This window comes from Rattus norvegicus, chromosome 9 (genome assembly GCF_036323735.1).
Source record: "Rattus norvegicus strain BN/NHsdMcwi chromosome 9, GRCr8, whole genome shotgun sequence".
NCBI classification, from domain to species: Eukaryota; Metazoa; Chordata; class Mammalia; order Rodentia; family Muridae; genus Rattus; species Rattus norvegicus.
In genome coordinates, this window is record NC_086027.1 from 42,459,365 (window position 1) to 42,465,178 (window position 5,814).

The following is a 5,814-nucleotide window of genomic DNA, read 5'->3' on the forward strand; positions in this document are numbered from 1 at the left end:
TTCTCTGACAAATGGGGGAAAAAAATCCACAGCCAGAGGGAGTTTAGGCCATTAATGACAAAAATTGCATTTCAAACATGCATAGCTGTTTCAGTATTCATGCATTCAGTAGTAATGGAAGTGCATTATTTGTCACTGATAATAATGAATAAGGTAAGTGGTTGAGAGCAAATATCTACATCAGTCTTGGGTTCTGCATAATCAGCTTGTGGGTCTCAAGGGGACATGTACCAAATAAACGGTTAACTGCTGCTTGGGAGATACTTTCAGTAAACTGTAAACAGATATCTTTATGTCAAAGACCAGCTTCAACATCCAGGGTAAACTGAGGCAGGGTGTAGAGTTAGCGATTGGCTGGGGCCAGTGAAATACTCTCTGGGGCTAAAAAGAAAAGAAAACAATAAAGGGACCAGGGGGAATCATACATACATACATACATACATACATACATACATACACACACACACACACACACACACACGATAGATGAAACAGACTTCAACAAACCAAGCTCCAACAACTTCATACATACACATACATATATACATACACACACATTTACACATTGGATGGATAGAGCAAAGCTCCAAACAGCTTTATATGCATATATACCTATATGCATATATGTATACATTTAGAAACATTCATATATACATGTATTTATACATCTACTATTCATCCATATATCTATACATAATCTATACATATATACTTATATGTATATATACATATACACATTTGGTGGATGGGCTAAGTCCAATGAACAAACTCTAGCAACTTTATTTTTTCTCCCACAACTTCTATACCCTGCCAAATCTTTCAAGCAGCATTAAAATTATAATGTGCCTACATTCTATTTTTCTTTAAGTGAATGATTATTTAAAAAAACCAGTATGTTCCCCAATACCCTTACATACAAAACATTTTAGGTATTACAGGTGAAAAAAAGTTTCTAAGAACCAACATGCATTCCTAACTAAGCAACTTGTTACAAATTAACAAATTATCAAGTAAGCAAGGTAATTTTCTCAGCCAGTTTCTGACAGGCTGCAATTTGCCATTACCAAGAAAGAATCAATTATCTTATTATTTGTCTTAAAAAGTAATCTTATAAAAAAATCTTAAAAGAATCACAAATCTAAACTTTTACATAAAAAAACAATCAGTCATTTCTACTTAAATCCTCAGGGTATACACCTAGTCATTAGCAATTTTTTATTAAATCATATCAGGAAGCTAAGGGCAAAAAATGGGTACAGCAAATTAATTATCACCTTGATAATCAGCCTAGCTTCAGCAAAAGAGTCACAACAGCAAGTGATAGTTTGTCTGTCATTGTTCTTGTTCTCTGACCTTAAAAATTCCCTAGCTCCACCATTAAGAGTGTACCTTTCTTAGGATGAATAAAGTGTGAATGCTTCAGTCCTTCTTAGAAGGGGGAACAAAAATATTCACAGGAGGAAATACTGAGACAAAGTTTGGAGCAGAGACTGAAGGAAAGGAATCCAGTCCATATACAGCCACCAAACCCAGACAATATTGCTGATGCCAAGAAGTGCAAGCTGACAGGAGCCTGATATAGATGTCTCCTGAGAGGCTCTGCCAAAGCATGACAAATATACTCTGGCAAATGCTCACAGCCAACCATTAAACTGAGAAGGGGTCCCCAGAAGAGGAGTTAGAGAAAGGATTGAAGGAACTGAAGGGGTTTGCAACCCCATAAGAACAACAATACCAACCAACCAGACCTCTCAGGGACTAAACCACCATTCAAAGAGTACACATGGACAGACCCATGGCTCCAGCTGCATATGTAGCAGAGGATGGCCTTGTTGGGCACCAATGGAAGTAGAAGCCCTTGGTCCTGCTAAGGATCAATGTCCCAGTGTAGGGGAATGTCGGGGTGGGAAGGTGGGAAGGGGTGGGAAGGTGAATAGGAGAACACCTTCATAGAAGCAGGGAGAGGGGATGGGATAGGGAGTTTATGGACAGGAAACCAGGAAAGAGGATAACATTTGAAATGTAAACAAAGAAAATATCCAATAAAAAAATAAAGTGTACCTTTCTGAACTTTGAATTGTTTTATAAGATTTTCTACATCAAAGCCATTGACAAAAGCAATCTTTACTAACAATCTACTTCTCCAAATTCTAAGGGTAGTGATCATATCTAGCAAACTATATCTGTATGTTCTTTCCAAGGGTGATTATTGAATCACTAATCTGCTCCTAGAGCCATGCTTGAAAAAGGTCAAGCACGATTATGGTGCGTGCCTATGATACTGCCCATGGAGGAGCTGGAAACCCCGTAGAGTTTTCATAAAACACTTGGATCAGGAATCACGTGAAGACTGTGGGGCACAAGCAGCTCAATGCTCCACAACAGCGTGACGTCCTCCTGTCCCTCAGTCCCCATGGCTGTGCCTCTCCTAGGCTCACTCACAATGATTGTGCTAACGGCTGGGCCGCACTCCATGAGTTCTAAAGCCATTTTGCTGTTCCTCTTCTGTGACTTCAACAGCTTTAAAAATAAAATTTGAGCTTGAATGGTAGGTGGAAATTTTTGAGTTTAAAAGACAAATGCAGTATCATATAAAACAAAGGAAAGACATGTTGTATAGAATCGGAACAGTCTTTGAAAAGGAGTTAATGTATGTAATGTTAGACTGAAGGAGAGACCCATGATGTTTGTGAAGGAAGAAGAAATTGGATTTTATAGCTGATAAATGGGGAAAGAGATGCAAAGTTTGGAATGTAAAATGGTGGGATTAAGAGGGGGGGCGAGGTGGGGGATGCTCCAGGGAGGAAAGCAATGATGTCCTCAGGCCAATGATTTAGGTCAAACTTCTACATAGGGCCAAGTTAGGTTACAGGCACAAACATACAAGACAGCTTTTGCTTCATAGTCTAGGTCTTATACTCTAGGCACAAGATATTGGGAGTCCAACTGCCCATGATACAGGCAAATTGGCTAACTAACATTTATGAAGTTTCTGGACTCAGTTCTGAGGATTTACTAGATAAACCCACAGCTTTGGAAAGCACCAGGCTTAACAGTTTTGTATGAGGTAAAAAACAAAAAATCAGGACCAGCAAGGCTGGGAATTCTGTGAGACATGAAGTTCTGCATCCCAAGAGTACATCCCTCCCTGTGTATGTGTCACTAACCAAAAGCATAAACTGGCTAGGCTCACCTAGGGGCATGGCTTTTGTTTCTGTTAGTGTGACACGACACTCTGGACAAAAGCAACTTAGGGAAGAAAGGATTTCATGTGGCTTACAGTTCCAGATCACAGTCCGTTATTAAGGGGAAGAGAAGGCAGGACCTCAAAGCAGCCATCTCCTTCACAGCCACAGTAAAAAACCAAAAAGATAAATGTGCCCATGCCTCTGCTGCTGACTCATTGCTTCCTTTCTTCCTTTCTTCCTTTCTTCCTTTCTTCCTTCCTACCATATCTCCTTCCTTCCTTCCTTTCTTTCTTTTTAATTGGATATTTTATTTATTTACATTTCCAATGTTATCCCCACTTCTGATTTCCTCTCTGAAAACCCCCCATCCCACCCCCACCCACCTGCCTCCATAAGGGTGCTCCCCCACCTACCCACCCACTCCTGACCCACCATCCTAGAAGCATTCTCCTATGCTGGGGCATCAAGCCTTCACAGGACCAAGGACCTCTCCTCCCGTTGATGCCATATAAGGCCATGTGTACTCTTTGGTTGATGGTTTACTCACTGGGAACTCTGGAAGTAGGAGGGGGTGTCTAGTTGGTTGATATTGTTCTTTTTATGGAGTTGCAAACCCCTTCAGCTTCTTCAGTCTTTTCTCTAACTCCTCCATTGGGGTTCTCGTGCTCAGTCCAATGGTTGGCTATGACCATCCACCTCAGTATTTGTCAGGGTCTGGCAGAGCCTCTAAGGAGACAGCTATATCAGGCTCCTGTCAGTAAGTACTTCTTTGTAGCCACACTTGTATCTGGGTTTAGTGGATGGACCCCAGGTCGGACAAATTCTGGCAAGGATGTGGAGAAAGAGGAACACTCCTCCATTGTTGGTGGAATTGCAAGCTGGTACAACCATTCTGGAAATCAGTTTGGCAATTCCTCAGAAAATTGGACATAGTACTTCCTGAGGATCCAGCTATACCACTCCTGAGCATATACCCAAAAGATGTTCCAAAATATAACAAGGACACATGCTCCACATGTTCATAGCAGCCTTATTTATAATAGCCAAAAGTTGGAAAAAACCCAGATATCCTTCAACAGAGGAATGGATACAGAAAATGTGGTACATTTACACAATGGAGTACTACTCAGCTATTATAGGCAAATGGATGGAACTAGAAAATATCATCCTGAGTGAGGTAACCCAATCACAAAATAACACACATGATATGCACTCACTGATAAACGGATATTAGCCCAAAAGCTCGGAATACCCAAGATACAATTCACAAACCACATGAAACTCAAGAAGAAGAAAGACAAAAGTGTGAATGCTTCAGTCTTTCTTAGAAGGGGAAACAAAATACTCAAGGAAGGAAATACAGAGACAAAGTGTGAAGCCGAGACAGAAGGAAGGACCATTGCTTTAATATAGCTTTCTCCTATTCTTTATAGTCAGGACACCCAACTAGGAATGGTACCACCCACAATGGGCAGACTCTTCTTCTGTCAATTAAAGATCAAGACAACCCCCTGCAGATACACCCAGAGGCCAATCTGCTCTAGCCAAATCCTTAACCAGACCTCCCCTCTCAGGTGATTCTAGTTGTGGCAAGTTGACATTTGAAACTAATCAGCACAGTTGCTTTAAAAAAAATGCCATGAAGCCTGATGATGACTGGAGTCTTATTCCAAAGACCTACAGGACTGAAGGAGAGAACTAATTCCTACAAGCTGTTCTGTGACCACATTCAAACTTGCAAGCACACACACACACACACACACACACACACACACACACACCCTTATCTACTTCTCTAATCACAAGGAATGATGTTTCTGACTCATCTCACTAGCATAAACACTCTACATGCCCTCTTGACCCGGCTTTCTAGTGTAAATTTCAGCTGGAGTTCTCAGCAGGACTACTATGAATATCAAAGATACTATCCTTTGGAAACTCAAGAGGAATGACCAAAATGCAAATGCTTCACTCCTTCTTTAAAAGGGGAACAAGAACACCCTTGGGAGGGAATAGGGAGGCAAAGTTTAGAACAGAGGCAGAAGGAACACCCATTCAGAGCCTGCCCCACATGTGGCCCATACATATACAGCCACCAAACTAGATAAGATGGATGAAGCAAAGAAGTGCAGGCCAACAGGAACTGGATGTAGATCTCTCCTGAGAGACACAGCCAGAATACAGCAAATACAGAGGCGAATGCCAGCAGCAAACCACTGAACTGAGAACGGGACCCCCGTTGAAGGAATCAGAGAAAGGACTGAAAGAGCTTGAAGGAGCTTGAGGCCCCATATGAAAAACAATGCCAACCAACCAGAGCTTCCAGGGACTAAGCCACAACCCAAAGACTATACATGGACTGACCCTGGACTCTGACCTCATAGGTAGCAATGAATAGCCTAGTAAGAGCACCAGTGGAAGGGGAAGCCCTGGGTCCTGCCAAGATTGATCCCCCAGTGAATGTGATTGTTGGGGAGAGGGCGGTAATGGGGGGAGGATGGGGAGGGGAACACCGATAGAGAAGGGGAGTGGGAGGGGTTAGGGGGATGTTGGCCTGGAAACCTGGAAAGGGAATAAGCAATTAAAATGTAAATAAGAAATACCCAAGTTAATAAAGATGAAAAAA